At 37.0% G+C, this 10,268-nt stretch overlaps 1 non-coding gene across 1 annotated transcript; it reads right to left on the bottom strand.

Annotated features, from left to right (window-relative positions):
* Positions 1 to 5,873: 5,873 nt before the first annotated feature.
* LOC112731994 (small nucleolar RNA R71) lies at positions 5,874 to 5,981 on the bottom strand. The gene has a single exon (XR_003167737.1). It is a non-coding gene; the product is annotated as a small nucleolar RNA R71 (small nucleolar RNA).
* Between the last annotated feature and the right edge of the window lie 4,287 nt (positions 5,982 to 10,268).

Here is a 10,268-nt window from a genome sequence, read left to right as displayed (position 1 = left end):
GAGAAAAATAAGATTTAGAAAATTGGTTTATTATTTTTAAAGGACAAAAATAATTTTAGAATTGAAAACCAGGCAATAATCTTAAAGGTTTTGGCCCAAAGTGGGTCAAGCGGGCTAAAAACGCTAACGGCTTGGACCGGGCTCAAGATCCAACATATATAAGCTCATTAAATGAGCTTTGAGCTCATTTTTTAGAAAAGAAAGAGAGAGGGGCAGTGAGAAGAGAGAAGGGAGAAGGAAGGGGGTGACACTATTCTCCTCCACCTTCTGGGAGCCATAACTTTTGATCCGGAGCTCCGATTGACGAGCCGTTTGCGACCACGCGAAGCTCTTGATGAGTTCTTCCTTTCTATGAAAAGAAACCTGGTAAGAAATGGTTGTTCACTCCCCATTTTCCAGCCCTAAGTTCTGCACATTTTTGGATTTAGTTTTTGAGTAGATTTTGTGATTTTGCTTATTTAGGTGATCTCTAGTAGCGGCTAATTGATGGATTTTATCCCTAATCTCGTTGGATAAGGTAAGGAACCTCTTTATCCTTGTGGTTTTGTATAGTATGAGCTTTAGTTGTTGATGTATGGTTATATTATATGTATGAAGCTTGTTTTTGGAGTTGATGGTGGCTTTTGGTTTGGCTTTGATGGTTTAGAGCTTAGTAGAAGCTTGATTAGAATCAAGTTTGGTGTTTGAGCATATTGGGAATCGGCCAAGGTATGGTTTCAGTTTTTTTATGTAATATGTAATATTTCTGGACACTTAGGCTAGTTGGCCCTAAGATAGGATTGAATATTTTTGGTGTATAAATAATTATATGTGAATTGATGTTAATTGTTGTTAGTATTGGATTATTGTGGTTAATGATGATTATTGGAAATTGTTGGTGTTAATGAGTATTGATGATTGGCGTTGCTAATGAGGGTTGATAAATGAAGTGGTGGTATTGTGTGGAATGAATCCAAATACTAATAATAATGATTATATGATTTGATGAGGTTGTTGATATTTAATGATTATGAAGGTTGATGAGGAATGTGTGATTTATTGTTGTTAATGAGGATTTGTTGAGTTGGTTGATGATTGATGATAAATATTGATATTGTTGGTAATTGAAGGTGAGTGTTGGGATTGTTGATAAATGACGTGAGTTATGAAGTTAGGATAAAGTATGATAATTGATGAATTGGAATGATTGATAAATGGATATATTGATGTTGATAATATGATGTTGGAGATTGATGTTGAAATTGATGATGATGATGGTTAGTAAGGGTATTATTAGGTACTTGATAGTGAGAATTGATGATTATATAGGGTGGAGTGGTAAATTGGAGTATGGCAAATGGTAAAATCTGATATGGGATAGAATTAATGTGGTTTTGGTTGGGTTGGGTTATGAAAGTTAGTAAATTGAGATTCTTGTGAGTTTTAGTAAAGGTTAGTTTTTGGTGAACTTTATCTGATCATAACTTATGCCTCGGTTTATGAAATTTGTTGAAATATAATTTAAATTAAAGTTCATTGAAAACTCTTCAAATTGATATAAGGTTTGTAAAATTTGGAATTTTGTAGAGGAAGTTATGATCATTCAAAGTTGGTGTCGAAATCTGAAAATTCTGCAGAGTTGTAGAATTTTGTGATTTTTGGTATGTGCGCACGCACAAACCAATGGAGTTTTACAACCTGTGCATACGCACAACCCTATGCGCACTGATCAGCGGATAATTTATACGCTTTTTGGCACTGTTTTTACATAGTTTCTAGTATGTTTTAGTTAGTTTTTACTATGTTTTTATTAGTTTTTATTCAAAAATCACATTTCTGGACTTTACTATGAGTTTATGTGTTTTTCTATGATTTCAGGTATTTTCTGGCTGAAATTGAGGGACCTGAGCAAAAATCTGATTCAGAGGCTGAAAAAGAACTGCAGATGCTGTAGGATTCTGACCTCCCTGTACTCGAAATGGATTTTCTAGAGCTATAGAAACCCAATTGGCGTGCTCTCAATTGCGTTGGAAAGTAGACATCCTGGGCTTTCCAGCAATATATAATAGTCCATACTTTGCTCGAATTTTGATAACTCAAACTGGCGTTTGAACGCCCACTTTCTACCCTATTCTGGCGTTAAACGCTAGAACTAGCATAAAAGCTGGAGTTAAATGCCCAAACTGGCACCAAAGCTGGCGTTTAACTCCAAGAAGAGTCTCTACACGTGAAAGCTTCAATGCTCAGCCCAAGCACACACCAAGTGGGCCCTGGAAGTAGATTTCTGCACTACCTACACTTAGTTACTTATTTTCTGTAACCCTAGCTACTAGTTTAGTATAAAAACCACTTTTAGTGATTTATTTTATATCCTTGATCAGTTTTATGCTATCATAGATCATATTGTACACGTTTGGAGTCTGGCCTCACGGCCATGCCTGGACCTTCATCACTTATGTATTTTCAACGGTGGAGTTTCTACACCTCATAGATTAAGGTGTGGAGCTCTGCTGTTCCTCATGAATTAATGCAAAGTACTAATATTTTTCTATTCAATTCAAGCTTATTCTTATTCTAAGATATTCATTCACACCCAAGAACATGATGAATGTGATGATCAAGTGACACTCATCACCATTCTCACTTATGAATGCGTGCTTGACAAACAGTTCCGTTCTACATGAAAACAAGCTTGAATGCATATCTCTTGGCCTCCTGGGTCACGATGCATGGTTGCCTCTTCTGACAACAGAGCCCTCCATTCCGTGAGATCAGAGTCTTCGTGGTATAAGCTAGAATCAATTGGCAGTATTCTTGAGATCCGAAAAGTCTAAACATTGTCTGTGGTATTCTGAGTAGGATCTGGGATGGGATGACTGTGATGAGCTTCAAACTCGTGAGTGTTGGGCGTAGTGAAAAACGCAAAAGGATCAATGGATCCTATTCCAACATGAGTGAGAACCGACAGATGATTAGCCGTGTGGTGACAGTGCATTTGGACCATTTTCACTGAGAGGACGGACGGTAGCCATTGACAACGGTGATCCCCCAACATACAGCTTGCCATAGAAAGGAGTATGAATGATTGAATGAAGGCAGTAGGAAAGCAGAGATTCAGAAGGAGCAAAGCACCTTCATACGCTTATATGAAATTCTCACCAATGAATTACATAAGTATCTCTATCTTATTTTCTGTTTTAATTACATTTTAATTGTCAAAACCTCATAGCCATTTGAATTCGCCTGACTAAGATTTACAAGGATGACCATAGCTTGCTTCAAGCCGATAATCTCCGTGGGATCGACCCTTACTCACGTAAGGTTTATTACTTGGACGACCCAGTGCACTTGCTGGTTAGTTGTGCGAAGTTGTGAAAAAGAATTGAGATTATGATCGTGGGTACCAAGTCGTTGGCGCAGTTGAGATCACAATTTCGTGCACCAAGTTTTTGGCGTCCTTGCCGGGGATTGTTCGAGTTTGGACAACTGACAGTTCATCTTGTTGCTCAGATTAGGTAATTTTATTTTATTTTATTTAGCATTTTATTTTCGAAAAAATTTTCAAAAAAACAAATATAAAATAAATAAATTATTCTATGTCTTCAGAATTCTTAAGAATGAATTCTAGAGTTTCATGATGATTTGTTGAAGTCTGGCTGGCTGTGAAGCCATGTCTAATCTTTTGGACCGAGGTTTCAACTTATCATCACAAGAGCTTGTTGATTTCTATCAATCTTGCTGTTGAATGTAATGATCTGCTAAAGCTTGGCTGGCCATTGGCCATGTCTAGTATTTTGGACCGAAGCTTTCACTGAAAGCTTGGCTGGCTAGTAAACCATGTCTAATTCCTGGACCGGAGCTTTAGACTAACATTGCATGATTCCTGGAATTCTTATTAAAAATTTTGAAATCTTTATTTTCTTTTCCAAAATAATTTTCGAAAAATACAACAAAAATTTAATAAAATCATAAAACCAAAAAGAATTTTGTGTTTCTTGTTTGAGTCTTGTGTCAATTTTTAAGTTTGGTGTTAATTGTATCTTTTTAATTTCCTAAAAATTTTCGAAAATTCATGCATGTGTCCTTCATAATCTTCAAGTTGATCTTGATGATTTTCTTTGTTTGATCTTTGCATTTTCATGTTTTGTGTCTTTTCTTGTTTTTCATATGCATTTTCAATTTGTTAGTGTCTAAACATTGAAAATTTCTAAGTTTGATGTCTTGCATGTGTGTCTTTTCTTAAAAATTTTCAAAAATAAGTTCTTGGTGTTCATCTTAACATTCAAAGTGTTCTTGGTGTTCATCTTGACATTCAAAGTGTTCTTGCATGCATCATGTGTTTTGATATTGAATTTTCATGTTTTGAGTCATTTTGATGTTTTTCTCTCTCCTCATTAAAAATTCAAAAAAATCAAAACATATCTTTCCCTTATTCTTCTCATAAATTTCGAAAATTTGGATTGACTTGGTCAAAATTTTTAAAACTGAGTTGTTTCTTATGGGTCAAGTCAAATTTTTAATTTAAAAATCCTATCTTTTCAAGTTCTTTTTCAAAAATCAAATCTCTTTCATTTTTCTTCTTAGAAATTTCGAAAATTTCAAAATAATTTTCAAAATCTTTTTCTTATTTTTATTTCATATTTTCCAAAATCTTTACTAACAATTAATGTGATTGATTCAAAATTTTAAGTTATTATTTGCCTAGTAAGAAAGGTTCAATCTTTAAATTTTAGAATCATATCTTTTGGTTTCTTGTTAGTCAAGTAATTAACTTTAATTTCAAAAATCAAATCTTTTTAAATTTCTTTTTTCAAATCTTTTTCAAAATAAATTTCAATCATATCTTTTTCAAAACTTAATTCAAAATCTTTTCTAACTTCTTATCCTTTCAAAATTGATTTTCAAAATCCTTTTCAATTAACCACCTAACTTTTTGTTTGATTTTAAAAATTCTTATCTTTTTTTAAACTATCTAACTACTTTCCTCTCTCTGATTTTCGAAAATCACTAACCACTTTCTCAAAAATCTCTTTAATTAAGTAATTTATTTAGTTTTCAAATTTTGTTTTGTTTCTCTTTTTAATTTTCGAATTATAACTGATTTTTAAATAAAAACAAAAATATTTTCCTTTTCTTTTTAATTATTTTCGAAAACTCTCCCTCTGATCTCTCTCTATTTATTTATTTATCTACTAACACTCCTCTTCTACTCATAATTCGAACCCCCTCTTTTTCTCTGTGTTTGAATTTTTCTCTTCTCCTTTTTTTATTCTTCGCTTCTTCTACTTACATAAAGGAATTTCTATACTGTGACATAGAGGATTCCTCTTCTTTTCTGTTCTCTTCTTTTTCATATGAGCAGGAACAGGGATAAAGACATTTTTATTGAAGCTGATCCTGAACCTAAAAGGACTCTTAAGAGGAAACTAAGAGAAGCTAAAGCACAACCCTCTGGAGAGGACCTGACAGAAATTTTCGAAAAAGAAGGAGACATGGCCGAACCCAATAACAATGGTGGAGATGCAAGGAAGATGCTTGGTGACTTTATTGCACCCTCTTCTAACTTCTATGGAAGAAGCATCTCAATTCCTGCCATTGGAGCAAACAACTTTGAGCTTAAGCCTCAATTAGTTTCTCTAATGCAACAGAATTGCAAGTCTCATAGACTTCCATTGGAAGATCCCCATCAGTTCTTAGCTGAATTCTTGCAAATCTGTGACACTGTCAAGACCAATGGAGTTGATCCCGAGGTCTACAGGCTTATGCTTTTCCCTTTTGCTGTAAGAGACAGAGCTAAAACATGGTTGGATTCACAACCTAAGGAAAGCCTAAACTCTTGGGAAAAGCTAGTCAGTGCTTTCCTGGCCAAGTTCTTTCCACCTCAAAAGATGAGCAAGCTTAGAGTGAAAATTTAAACCTTCAAACAGAAGGAAGGTGAGTCCCTCTATGAAGCTTGGGAAAGATATAAGCCATTGATCAAAAAGTGTCCTTCTGACATGCTTCCAGAATGGAGCATCATATGTATATTCTATGATGGTCTGTTTGAGTTGTCAAAAATGTCATTGGACCATTCTGCAGGAGGATCTCTTCATCTGAAAAATCCTGCAGAAGCTCAGGAACTCATTGAAATGGTTGCAAATAACCAGTTCATGTACACCTCTGAGAGGAGTCCTGTGAACAATGGGACGCTTCAGAAGAAGGGAGTTCTTGAAATTGATACTCTGAATACCATATTAGCTCAGAACAAAATATTGACTCAGCAAGTCAATATGATTTCTCAGAGTCTAAATGGATTGCAAGCTGCATCCAACAGTACTAAAGAAGCATCTTCTGAAGAAGAAGCTTATGATCCTGAGAACCCTGCAATGGCAGAGATGAATTACATGGGAGAACCCTATGGAAACACCTATAATCCTTCATGGAGAAATCATCCAAATTTCTCATGGAAGGACCAACAGAAGCCTCAACAAGGCTCCAACAATAATGGTGGAAGAAATAGGTTTAGCAATAGCAAGCCTTTTCCATCATCTTCTCAGCAACAGACAGAGAATTCTGAACAGAGCCATTCTGGCCTGGCAACCATAGTCTCTGACCTATCCAAGACCACACTAAGTTTCATGAATGAAACAAGGTCCTCCATTATAAATTTGGAGGCACAGGTGGGTCAGCTGAGTAAGAAGATTACTGAAACTCCTCCCAGTAATCTCCCAAGCAATACAGAAGAAAATCCCAAGAGAGAGTGCAAGGCCATAACCATGACCAACATGGCCGAACCTGGAGAGAGTGAGGAGGACGTGAGTCCCAGTAAGAAAAGCCTCATGGGACGTCCTCTGGACAGAAAGGAGTTTCCCTTTGAGGAACCAAAGGAAACTGAGGCTCATACAGAGACCATAGAGATTCCATTGAACTTCCTTCTGTCATTCATGAGCTCTGATGAATATTCTTCCTCTGAAGAGGATGAAGACATCACTGAAGAGCAAGTTGCTAAGTATCTAAGAGCAATAATGAAGTTGAATGCCAAGTTATTTGGTAATGAGACTTGGGAGGATGAACCCCCTTGTTCACCAATGAACTGAATGCATTAATGAGGCAGACATTACCTCAGAAGAAACCGGATCCCGAAAAATTCTTCATACCTTGTACCATAGGCACCATGACCTTTGAGAAGGCTCTGTGTGACCTGGGGTCAGGGATAAACCCCATGCCACTCTCTGTAATGGAGAAACTGAGAATCTTTGAGGTACAAGCTGCAAGAATCTCACTAGAGATGGTAGACAAATCAATGAAACAGGCTTATGGACTAGTAGAGGACGTGCTAGTGAAGGTTGAAGGCCTTTACATCCCTGTTGATTTCATAATCTTAGACACTAGGAAGGATGAGGATGAATCCATCATCCTTGGCAGACCCTTCCTAACCACAGCAAAAGCTGTGATTGATGTTGACAGAGGAGAGTTGGTCCTTCAATTGAATGAGGACTACCTGGTATTCAAGACTCAAGGTTCTCCTTCTGTAACCATGGAGAGGAAGCATGAAAAGCTTCTCTCAATACAGAGTTAAACAAAACTCCCACATTCAAACTCTAAGTTTGGTGTTGGGAGGCCACAACCAAACTCTAAGTTTGGTGTTGAGAGGCCACAACCAAACTCTAAGTTTGGTGTTGAGAGGCCCCAACCCTGCTCTGATTATCTGTGAGGCTCCATGAGAGCTCACTATCAAGCTATTGACATTAAAGAGGCACTTATTGGGAGGCAACCCAATGTTATTTAATTATATCTATTTATTTTCCATTGTCATTTGATGTTTTCTTTAGGTTGATGATCATGTGAAGTCACAAAAACAACTGCAAAATTAAAAACAGAATGAAAAACAGCATTAAAAACAGCTCACCCTAGAGGAAGAGCTTACTGGCGTTTAAACGCCAGTAAGAGTAGCAGAATGGGCGTTAAATGCCCAGTCTGGCACCATTCTGGGCATTTAACGCCAGAAATAGGCACCAGACTGGCGTTTAACGCCAGAACAGGGCACCAAGTTGGTGTTAAAGGCCAAGAAGGGCAGAAAAGCTGGCGTTAAACGCTAGAAACAAGCAGCAACCTGGCGTTTAACGCCAGAATTGCACTCTAAGGGCGTTTTGCACGCCTAAATGGAGCAGGGATGCTAAGTCCTTGACCCCTCAGGATCTGTGGACCCCACAGGATCCCCACCAACCTCAACTCACTCTCTCTTCTTCACACCTTTTCATAACACTCTTCCCCAAATACCCTTCACCAATCACCTCATTCACTTTTCCCCAAAACACCACCTACCTTCAAATTCAAAACTCTTTTTCCCTCCCAAACCCAACCCCTAATACACGAACCTAACCCTCCCCCCACTCCTATATATAGCCCATATCACTCCTTCAATTTCCCACATCACAAACATCTTATACCCCCTTGGCCGAATTTACCCTCTCCCTCCATCTCCTCCATTTTCTTCTTCTTCTCCTTCATTCTTTCTTCTTTTGCTCGAGGACGAGCAAACCTTCTAAGTTTGGTGTGGTAAAAGTGTTGCTTTTTATTTTTCCATAACCATTTATGGCACCTAAGGCCGGAGAAACCTCTAGAAAGAGGAAAGGGAAGGCAAAAGCTTCCACCTCCGAGTCATGGGAGATGGAGAGATTCATCTCACAAGCCCATCACTAAGAAAAGGATGGAGCAAGCAAGAGAGCCCACTCATGGACCTCAACAAGAGCATGAGGAAATTTCTCATCATGAAATTCCTGAGATACCTCAAGGGATGCACTTTCCTCCACAAAACTATTGGGAGCAAATTAACACCTCCCTAGGAGAATTAAGTTCCAACATGGGACAACTAAGGGTGGAGCACCAAGAATATTCCATCCTCCTCCATGAAATTAGAGAAGACCAAAGAGCCATGAGGGAGGAACAACAAAGGCAAGGAAGAGACATTGAGGAGCTCAAGCACTCCATAAGATCTTCAAGAGGAAGAACAAGCCGCCATCACTAAGGTGGACCCGTTCTTTAACTTTCTTGTTCTTATTTTTCTGTTTTTCGTTCTCTATGCTTTATGTTTGTTTATGTTTGTGTCTTTATTTACATGATCATTAGTGTCTAGTGTTTATGCCTTAAAGCTATGAATGTCTTATAAATCCATCACGTTTCTTAAATGAAAAATGTTCTTAATTGCAAAAGAAAAAGAAGTACATAGATTTCGAATTTTAAAATAGTTTAATTATTTTGATGTGGTGGCAATACTTTTTGTTTTCTGAATGAATGCTTGAACAATGCATATTTTTTATATTGTTGTTTATGAATGTTAAAATTGTTGGCTCTTTAAAGAATAATGAAAAAGGAGAAATGTTATTGATAATCTGAAAAACCATAAAATTGATTCTTAAAGCAAGAAAAAGCAGTGAAAGACAAAGGCTTGCGAAAAAAAAGGGGGCGGAAAAAAACAAAGAAAAAGAAAAAGCAAGCAGAAAAAGCCAATAGCTCTTTAAATCAAAAGACAAGAGCAAAAAGCCAATAACCCTTTAAACCAAAAGGCAAGGGTAAAAATGATCCAAGGCTTTGAGCATTAATGGATATGAGGGCCCAAAGGAACAAAATCTTGGCCTAAGCGGCTAAACCAAGTTGTCTCTAACCATGTGCTTATGGCGTGAAGGTGTCAAGTGAAAAGCTTGAGACTGAGCGGTTAAAGTCATGGTCCAAAGCAGAAAAGAGTGTGTTTAAGAGCTCTGGACACCTCTAATTGGAAACTCTAGCAAAGTTGAGTCACAATCTGAAAAGGTTCACCCAGTTATGTGTCTGTGGCATTTATGTATCCGGTGGTAATACTGGAAAACAAAATGCTTAGGGCCACGGCCAAGACTCATAAAGTAGCTGTGTTCAAGAATCAATATACTGAACTATGAGAATCAATAACACTATCTGAATTCTAAGTTCCTATAGATGCCAATCATTCTGAACTTCAAAGGATAAAGTGAGATGCCAAAACTGTTCAGAAGCAAAAAGCTAAGAGCCCCGCTCATCTAATTAAGACTGATCTTCATAGATGTCTTCGGAATTCATTGTATATTCTCTTCTTTTTATCCCACTTTGTTTTTAGTTTCTTAGGGACAAGCAACAATTTAAGTTTGGTGTTGTGATGAGCGGATAATTTATAGGCTTTTTGGCACTATTTTTACATAGTTTTTAGTATGTTTTAGTTAGTTTTTACTATGTTTTTATTAGTTTTTATTCAAAAATTACATTTCTGGACTTTACTATGAGTTTGTGTGTATTTCTGT

Source organism: Arachis hypogaea, chromosome 12 (genome assembly GCF_003086295.3).
Source record: "Arachis hypogaea cultivar Tifrunner chromosome 12, arahy.Tifrunner.gnm2.J5K5, whole genome shotgun sequence".
Taxonomy (NCBI): Eukaryota; Viridiplantae; Streptophyta; class Magnoliopsida; order Fabales; family Fabaceae; genus Arachis; species Arachis hypogaea.
This window is presented reverse-complemented; position numbering and strand designations above follow the sequence as displayed.